This window comes from Macaca mulatta, chromosome 10, assembly GCF_049350105.2.
Source record: "Macaca mulatta isolate MMU2019108-1 chromosome 10, T2T-MMU8v2.0, whole genome shotgun sequence".
Lineage (NCBI taxonomy): Eukaryota > Metazoa > Chordata > Mammalia > Primates > Cercopithecidae > Macaca > Macaca mulatta.
This window is the reverse complement of record NC_133415.1, coordinates 41,297,501-41,307,500: the sequence shown is the minus strand read 5'-3', so window position 1 is coordinate 41,307,500 and position 10,000 is coordinate 41,297,501.

Below are 10,000 nucleotides of genomic sequence, written 5' to 3'. Positions count from 1 at the left end.
CACTCGTGGGAACACACACTTATGGGTCACGTGTGAAGAATTTTCCTTTGTCTATTTTTTTTCCCCTTTTTTTCGTGTGTGTGTGTGTGTGTGTGTGTGTGTGTGTGTGTGTGTGTGTGCGTGCGTGTGCGCGCGCGGTGGGACGGAGTTTCGCTCTTGCTGCCCAGGCTGGAGTGCAATGGCGCGATCTCGGCTCACTGCAACCTCCGCTTGCCAGGTTCCAGCGATTCTCCTGCGTCTGCCTCCCGAGTAGCTGGGATTACAGGCCTGCGCCCCCATGCCCGGCTAATTTTGTATTTTTAGTAGAGACGGGGTTTCTTCATGTGGGTCAGGCTGGCCTCGAACTCCCGACCTCAGGTGATCCACCCGCCTCGGCCTTCCAAAATGCTGGGATGACGGGCATGAGCCACCGTGCCCGGCCTTAGCCGTTTATTTTAAAGTCGAGGAGCTTATCAGGGAAATACGAGAAGTTTGGACATCACAGGTGACAGAGAGAAAGGTCTGCAAATGGCCCTTCCATCCAAGTGGGGACCCGGCCTCGATCTCCCGAAATCATGCACCCAGTGGGGAAGCCCGGCAAGGCCCGTCTGTGTAGATTCCTCTCGGCCTCTCTAAGCACGCACTTCTCACTTTGGTGGAAGGGGCAGGGCCCTCTCTGGGACGGGGGAATCTGACAGACAAAGAGACAGACGTAGAAAAAGAGAGATCGACAGACAGAGACAGAGAGAAACGGACAGAAAGAGCGAGAGAGCGAGAGAGCGAGAGCGAGAGCGAGAGAGAGAGAGAAACAGACTAGACAGGGAGGGGGAGAGAGGGAGAGAGACAGACAGAGACAGACAGACAGGCAAAAAAGAGAGTAAGACAGAAGACAGACACAGTGAGTGAGAGACACAGGTAGAGAGAGAGAGAGAGAGAGAGAGAGAGAGAGAGAGACAGAGAGACAGAGAGAAAGAGAGGGACAGGCAGACAGATAAAGAGAGTGACAGAGAAAGACATAGACGGACAGTGAGAGACAGAGAGAAAGAGACAGAGAGAGAGAGAGAGAGAGAGAGAGAGAGAGAGAGAGAGAGGCAGACAGACAGACAGGCAAAGAAAGAGAGTAAGACAGAAGACAGACACAGTGAGAGAGACAGGAAAGACAGAAACGGACAGAGAGAGACAGAGAGGAACAGACAGAAAGAGAGAGGGTCCTAGCCCAATAGCGATACAGTGCCATTTCTTTCATTTCCTCTTTCTTTCCTTCTTTCTTTCTTTCTTTCTTTCTTTCTTTCTTTCTTTCTTTCTTCTTTTTTTATTTTTTTATTTTTTTGAGACGGAGTCTTGCTCTGTCACCCAGGCTGGAGTGCAGTGGCGCGATCGCAGCTCCCTGCAACCTCCGCCTCCCGGGTTCACACCATTCTCCGGCCTCAACCTCCCGAGTAGCTGGGACTACAGGCGCCGGCCACTACACCCAGATAATTCGTTTGTTTTTTTTGGAGAGACGGGGTTTCACCATGTTAGCCAGGATGGTCTCGATCTCCTGACCTGGCGATCCGCCCGCCTCAGCCTCCCAAAGTACTAGGATGACAGACGTGAGCCACTGCGTTCAGTCTACAGTGCCGTATCTCAGAAATCACTCACAGGAACAGACACTTACAGGTCATGTGTAGAGTTTCTTTTTTTGTTTTGTTTTGTTTTGTTTTGTTTTGTTCCGTTTTGTTTTGTTTTGCACGAGGAGGTGGCGGGATGGAGTTTCGCTCTTGCGTCCCAGGATGGAGTGAAATGGCAGAGGGGACTCAGGGAGTCAACCTATGGCAGAGATGGCACGTCATTCAGAGCGTAACGTCCACAGCGAAAGGTGGTAGGGCCGGCACTTTTAAAGGCTGAAATCCCGGCGGCTCAGGCCTGTCGTCCTCGCACTTTGGGAGGCCCAGGAGAACGGATCACTTGAGGTCAGGAGTTCGAGACCAGTGCGGCCAACATGGAGAAACCCCGTCTCTACTCAAAATACAAAAATTAGCCGGATGTGGTGGTGTGCGCCTGTAATCCCAGCCACTGAAGAAGAATCACTGGAATCCGGGAGGCAGAGGTTGCAGTGAGCCGAGGGAGTGCCACTGCACCCCCGCCTGGGTGACAGACTGAGAGAGACTCAGTCCCTCCCTACCAAAAAAGAAAGAAAGAAAGAAAGAAAGAAAGAAAGAAAGAAAGAAAGAAAGAAAGAAAAAAAAAAAAAAAAAAGAAAAAAGAAAAAAAAAACACAGGGACCGCCACCGGGCGCAGTGGCTCACACATGTAATCCCAGCACTTTGGGAGGCCGAGGTGGGCGGATCACCTGAGGTCAGGAGTTCAAGAGCAGCCTGGCCCACATGGTGAAACTCCGTCTCTACTAACATAGAAACATCTTCGGAGCATGATGGTGGGTGCCTGTAATCCCAGCTGCTCAGGAGGCTGAGACGGGAGAATCGCTTGAACCTGGGAGACGGTGGTTGCAGTGAGCCGAATCGCACCACCGCACTCCAGGCTGGGTGGCTGAGTGAGACTCTGTCTTAAAACAACAACAACAACAGCAGCAAAAAAAAAATAGCAAACGCACAAAAAAAGAACAGGCCAAAATACTCCATTGTCACTGAACGTTCCGCCACCAGACCGGAAACCCCCTGACTCAGGTCAAGGAGGTGGTGTTTCCTTCTCTCTGTCTCTGTCTCTGTCTCTCTCTCTCTCTCTCTCTCTCTCTCTCTCTCTCTCTCTCTCCCTCCCCCCCCCCAACTTTTATGTCTTGTTCAAGCAGACATGTGCAAGATTGTTACACAAGTAAACTTCTGACTGGGGGGTTCAGTGTGCAGATGATTTCATCACCCGGATAACTCAGCGCAGTACCCGACAGTTTTCGTGGTTTGGTTTTTTGTTTTGTTTTGTTTTGTTTTGTTTTTCCCTGAAGATGTCTCTCCTTCCACACCTCCTCCCTCAAGTAGGCTCCCGCCTCCCTGGTCCCCCTCGTTCTGCCCACGAGTTCTCATTATTTAGTTCCCAGTTATAGATGAGAACACGCGGTCTTTAGCTGATCGTTGCTTTCATCTTCGGCGGTGGCGGTGAAAGAGGCATGACACGAAATCGACCCTTAGGACGCTCCCCTCCGTCCACACCCCACACCCCCTCCCCACACACACCCTCATTCCTGCCCCCCCTCCTCAAACCCAAGACAGGAAGAAAGGCAGATATTAAAGTCAGAGGTCAGCCTCCAAGACGGTGGAGGCAAGGGATCTGAAAGGGTGAGCAAGCGATAGGGGTCGGGGGATGTCGTGGCCGAGCTAGCAAAAATAGGGGACCGACTTTCCAGCCCCAGCACACCCCCAATCCTCAACCGCAGCTAGCCTCTGGGTGGGGTTGCGCCTGTAAAAGCTTCTGAATGGAGAGAAGCCCAAGGCTATGGAAGGCATCAGCTCCAAGTCCGGGAAGGGAACAGGGCTTTGTGCATTGGAATGGGGCTTTAGAAGGCGGTGCTGCGGTTTCCAAAGCGACACGCCTCGCCTCGCCTCGCCTCGCCTCGCCCCGCCCCGCCTCGCCCAGAGCGAAACTCCGTCTCAAAAAAATAATAATAATTTTAAGATAATAATAATACTAAAAAATAAATAAATAAATAAATAAATAAATAAGAAATAAATAGTTAGTACAGCGGTCGTGGTCGTGAATCATTCCCCGGAGTCCAGGCGCAGTGGCTCACGCCCGTCACGCGAGCACTTTGGGACGCCGGGGCAGAAGGGTTGCAACAACATGATGAGACCCTGTCTGTGCAAAAACAGTTGAAAAGGAAGGCCGGGCGCGGCGGCTGACGCCTGCCGTCCCAGCACTTTGGGAGGCCGGGGAGGGAGAATCACCTGAGGTCGGGAGTTGGAGACCAGCCTGACCAACATGGAGAAGCCCCGTCTCTAGTAAAAATACAAAATCAACCAGACGTGGTGGTGCATACCTGCAACCCGAGCTACTACTCGGGAGGCAGACTCAGGAGAATCTCTTGAACCCGGGAGGCAGAAGTTGCGGTGAGCCGAGATCCGCGCCATTGCACTCCAGTCTGGGCAACAAGAGCGAAACTCTGTCTCGGGAAAAAGAAAAATAAAACAATAAAAATTGAAAATCATCTGGGCACAGTGGCGCATGCCCCGTGGTCCCAGGCACTACACTCTGGAGGCTGAGGTGGAAGGATCGCTTGAGTCCAGGAGCGTCCACACTGCAGTGAGTTTGGTTTTGATGGCACCACTGCCAGGGTGACAGAGTGAGACGCCGTCTGTAAATCAGTCAAGCAATCAATCAGATCACTGCAAGGAGCTCTCTATGTCTTACTTTCAATAGGTGTCTCTTCAGGCCAAGCAGGCATGGTGCCTCACGCCAGTAATCCCAGCACTTTGGGAGGCCGAGGTGGGATGAAAGAAGGAAGGAAGGAAGGAAGGAAGGAAGGAAGGAAGGAAGGAAGGAAGGAAGGAAGGACAGACAGAACAAAAAGTTTTACAACCCTTTTTTTCATAGTGTCAGGAATTTACAGATAATACAAGTAGTTTAGGTCAGGGGCCGATGTTATTAGTATTACTTTTTTTTTTTTTTTTTTAACTCCTACGGCCTGGTGGTGGTGCCAAGGTTGTCTGGCTATTTATCTGACTTTTGTTTGTTTCTAACGTTTTGCTTTCTCTCTTTCCTCCTGTCTTGTGAACTAGGCAAGGTGGGGGGAGGAGGGCAGCAGGAGCAGTAGAGGTCTCCTTCCTCATCCCCCACTTTGAGAATTTTCACTAATTAGTGGGCGGGTTCCCTTTCATTTTTACTTTTTGGGTCTTTTAGCGAGACAGAGTGATAGCGTTTTATGTAATACACTTGTGTGGAAGTTTTCTGACGAGCCATGGTAGCTACAAAACCTTTTATCATTGGAAGGAGCAAGTGTAATACACAGGGGCGCAGCAAGCAAGTAAGTTTCTTTTTTTTTTTTTTTTTTGAGACCGAGTCTCGCTCTGTCACCCAGGCTGGAGTGCTGTGGCCGGATCTCAGCTCACTGCAAGCTCCGCCTCCCGGGTTCACGCCATTCTCCTGCCTCAGCCTCCTGAGTAGCTGGGACTACAGGCGCCCGCCACCTCACCCGGCTAGTTTTTTTGTATTTTTTAGTAGAGACAGGGTTTCACCGTGTTAGCCAGGATGGTCTCGATCTCCTGACCTCGTGATCCGCCCGTCTCGGCCTCCCAAAGTGCTGGGATGACAGGCTTGAGCCACCGCGCCCGGCCAGCAAGTTTCTATTACAAGTAATACACTTACAGTGAGGGTTTTACATTTTCTACAGCTGGAAACTCTTTTCTAAATGAAGACCTAGGATCAAACCTGTGTTAAACCTGAACAGGCACATGTACTAACTTTGTCATGTCTTAAGCAGGTTAGTTTTTAACTGGGCCTTAAAACCTTTTTTTAGCAAGTAAAACAGTATTTTTTAATCAGAGAAGTTTTTACGAGCCCGACGCTTGAACTTGCGGCGTCTGTTTGGGGAAAGAGTTGGTTAAAGTCATGTTATCTTGAGGCATTAACCCTTCTGCTTCTCCAGGCCATTGGTCTCTTACGTTAGCCCTTCTATCAACATAACATGAAGAAACATCTAGGCTGCCAGCAATGTTTTCAGCCTACTGAGGAAATAGGTTTTTTTCTGTTTTTTTATTTTTATTTTTTAAATTTTTGGCTAAAGGAGGAGGTTCTGGTAACTTCTGGTTTATATGTTTAAAGAATGACTGAAAGACCTTGCGATCGTTGCTGGGCTGGACGGGTCTGGGTTTCCTAAGCAGTACGTGTACAGTGGGGACACCTTACATAGGTGTTTCTTCTAGCATGGTTATGGGTGGGGGGTGGGGTGGGGTGGTAACAACAACAAAGCAATGTATAGCATATTCATATCCAGCAAGGACGAAAGAGGTCCTCACCTGGGAAAAAGGTTGAATACAGCGACAGAACAATAGGAAAACAGTTAGTATTCTAGGAAAACTATCTGTCTTAAGATTTTTAACTACATTGACTTGCTTGATGAGTCCTCAAGCTTCGGCCGTGCATAGACTAGTCAGCTGCCGGTGTGTGACTAGAGCAGGGCTTGTGGTCCTCAGCAGCAGCTTGGAGCTTGGTCTCGTCTCAGGATCAGCCGGGCTGGATGATCTGCGCCCTGTTAGCCGGTCCACTTGTCCTGAGCTGTCGGTGTTAGCTGACTGTGGTGGATCCAAGACGCAACACCTGCAACTTTAACAGCAGTGGGAGTGGACAAGGTTACAGTATAGGGCTCATCCTATATGGGTTGTAGAAAAATTAGGTTTTACTTTAAACAGAGTCCCTAGATTTAAATGGGTGTCAGGCTTATAGGCATTATTTTTCTTTATTTAATTATGAACACTTCGTATGGCTATTTTGAAAGGCTGCATTTGCCTTTTAAAGGTTAATTTCTTTAGTTTCCGGAGGTCACCTTTTATTTGACCTACGATTTGCGGGTGGCCAACTGAACACAATCTTACAGGGCAGATACCTAGTTTGTTTGGTAGGGGTGCACCTGACTCGGAGGAGGACCGTAGGCAAAAACCTGATTTTATCTTAAGTGAATTTCCTGGCATATATCTATATATCTATCTATATCTATATCTATATCTGTATCTGTGTGTGTGTGTGTGTGTGTGTGTGTGTGTGTGTGTGTGTGTGTGTATATATATACATCTATCTATCTATCTATCTATCTATCTATCTATCTATATCTATATGGCAACCCTTTTTTTTTCGTTTTGTTTTTTGGTCGCCAGTAGCTGCTCGCTCGAGTGTCCAGTTCATGCGTTCCACCTTTTGTTGAACTTTGTGGCCGATAGGCTGCGTGTAACCTCTGTTGTATTGTTAACAGTCTTGTTAAATCTTGCACTATTCCAGCTACAGCTACAAATGCTGGCCTATTGTCTGACTTTAAAATCAGAGGTAGTCTTAAACCTGGGGATAATGTCTTTTAACAGTACTTTAGTCACTTCTTGTACTTTTTCTGTCCTGGTGGGGAAAACTGTAACTTACCCTGAAAAGGTGCAAACAAGCACTAGCCTCCAGCAGGGGGCAGTCCTGTAAAGTCTATAAGCAAGTTTTCACAAGGTATGGCTCTTTTTCCTGTTTCAGTTTCTTAGAGGAGGAGTTCCCCCCTCCCCCCATCCCCACCCCCACTCCGCCCCTTTGTCACTGTATCTAGTGGCTGAGCCTTCAGTGAGAAATTGGAATCCAGATACGGCAGAGTCTTGCTGTTTGTAACTTCTAATGTGACCATGGGCTCCTGGGAGCCTAATGAGAAGGTGCCTAGTCTGCCCTAGTCTTTACATTCTTCAGCTCCCGTCAGCCTGATCAGATGAGTGTCTGGTTCCTCCAAGGTGCAGCAGCCCTTGGCCGATGGCCTCTTTGTCTTGCGGCCTTGGCCATTTCCTGTATTGCCTTCTGAACATTTACCCTTCTAGAGTCTTTTTTTTTTTTTTCCATCTCGCACATTAATCTCTCTCTAGCCTTGTCCGGCTCTGGAATCCTTGCCTAACTTGACTTCGGTCATGTCTACATCCACGTCCGCGGCCTCTCACAATGCTGCTTCCCCCCCCCGCGTTCTCACGCTCCTACGGCCAGCTGGTGGGGCCCGAGAAACGGCACGGGCCCTGCCCCCGCCCACGCACTGCTGTCTGTCTCTCCTGTTTTCTTTTGATTCTCTATCTTTACACTTGCTTTTAGTCTTTCTTTTTCTTTTGCTCTTTTCCCTCTTTTCTAGAGTTTAACAGGCTCTTTTCTTTATACACTTGGAGGGTGAAACAGGCATACCGAGAGTCAGCGTAAATGTTTACAGTCTTACCCTCACCGAGTTCTAAGGCCCGGATTAAAGCAATGAGCCCAGCTTAACGACAGCGTCCAGGGTTACCACCGCATATTCTGCACATCTCTCCCCTCGTGGGTTGGTGAAGCTGTTCCCGTCCACGCATAGCTCCTAGTGTACTGATGCCCAAGGCTGGTCCCGGAGGTCAGATCTGCTAGAGTACACTGGAGTCCAACACCTCTACACAGTCATGCTCGACAGGGCTCTAGCTGTCGGGAGCAAGGCGGTGGGTTCAGGGTGTTCCCAGTTTAGTAGCTCAATGGTTGAAAAGGGCTGATAGATGAAAGTCTGTTGCCCACCCCCCTCCCCCCGGGATGTGGGCCTGGTCATTATAATAGACAGGTCCTCGTATCTCCCTGAGAGGCATTTACAGAGCTCGAGTAAGACCAGATCTGAGATGGCCCACTTGACTATCTCGACTTCTTTCCTTGGCCTCTGGAGGCTCCGATCCTTCCCTTCGAGGTGAGACCTGGGGCGTGTCAGCTCCTGAATCTCATTTCTGAGGGGGTTGTTGGCCTCGGTGAAGCGGGGTAGGCTGGGAAACATGGAGAAAGAATCTGTGTTATCTCTCGTGGCTCCCGTAAAAACTGGCTTCTCTTGCCGTTTCCTGGGACTCCCTTTTTAAAAAAACTCTGTGTCTGCCGGCGAAGCCGCTCTTACTTTTACTTTTGGCTATTTTGCACAAAGTTGTTAAACAGGGCTAAATTAACGCTGGCTTTGTCTATAATCTATTTCGCCGTGAGTCCATATAAAGGAATTTGATCTAGGTACACAGGCTGTCCTCCGACCCCGTCACCACCTGAACTACACGGCCAATTGTTCTCTGCCTGTAGTTCCTTCCGTGGGCCATCCAACAGCAGAAGAGGGCAATTCTAATTCACCCAGAGTTCGTGACCTCTAGGGGGTTAACTGAACTCTATAATCTCCTGCAAAACCTTTTGTAAGGTTCTGTAACATGCATTTTAGTAGGGTAAGTTGTGACGACTTGATGACTTTCCTTTTATTTTTCTTTTTGAAACGTTTTTAAGAGGGCTCCTAGCAGAGTGGGCTTACTTTGTGTCTGACCTATGTTTCTCTCGAGACGAAACAACATTCACCCTACGAGAAGGAAAGGGTAAAAGGTCACTCAGTCACGTAATTCACACTAAATCAAAATGAAAGCTAAAACCAAAGTGTCGTTAAGGGCACACCTGTTCGTCAAGCAATTTAAGCCAAACCAAAATCAGGAGCAAGACCAAAGTGGCAATCAAGGCAGGCCTGTTTATCAAGCAATTCAAGTCAAGTCAAAATCGAAACCGAAACCAAAGTATCAACCAATGAATTCAAGTCAAGTCAGAAACCAAAACCAAAGTGCCGGTAGAGGCACGCCGTGGGTGATCAGGCCACGCTTCCACTCAAACGGAGTGGGGGAAGTTCCAAAGAGCAGTCTCAGCAAGTTTCAGATGTCCGGACTGAAAGTGCCAGTTCCTTCCCAGTGTCCAGCCACTGTGCGGATCCTCCACGGGGGCGTGCTGTGCACTGCTCTTTGGAGGCGAGGCATCGCACCGGGGCAGATGCCTACCCGGCAGCACTCTGAGGATCCGCATCGCTCAAGCTGGCCAGAGTCCCCCGCAGGGATGCTCTACAGGGCAGGCATAAGCCGCCTAAGGGGCTGCCTCGACCCTCCGTGCATCACCAGCTCGCTTCCCGGTGAGGGAACCCAGAAATGTAGCAGGACAAGCCGCAGACAAAACTCCTGAGACACCGGATTAAAGAAGGAAGAGGTTTTTCATTCGGCCGGGAGCGTCGGCAGACTCGCATCTTAGGAGCCGAGCTCCCCGAAAAAGACTTTTTTAAAGGCTTACAACCTCAAGGGTTGCACGTGAAAGGGTCGTGACAAATCGAGCAAGCGTGGGAAACGTGACTGGGGGCTACCTGCATCAGCTAACAGAACAAAAAGTTTTACAAGGAATTCACAGATAACAGAAGTAGTTCAGGTCGGGGGTCGATGTTATTATTATTACTTCCTCTTTTTCTTTTTTTTTTCCTTTTTTTTTTCTTTCTTTCTTTCTTTCTTTCTTTCTTTCTTTCTTTCTTTCTTTCTTTCTTTCTTTCTTTCTTTGTTTTTTTAAATCTCCTAGGGCCGTGTGGTGGCACCAA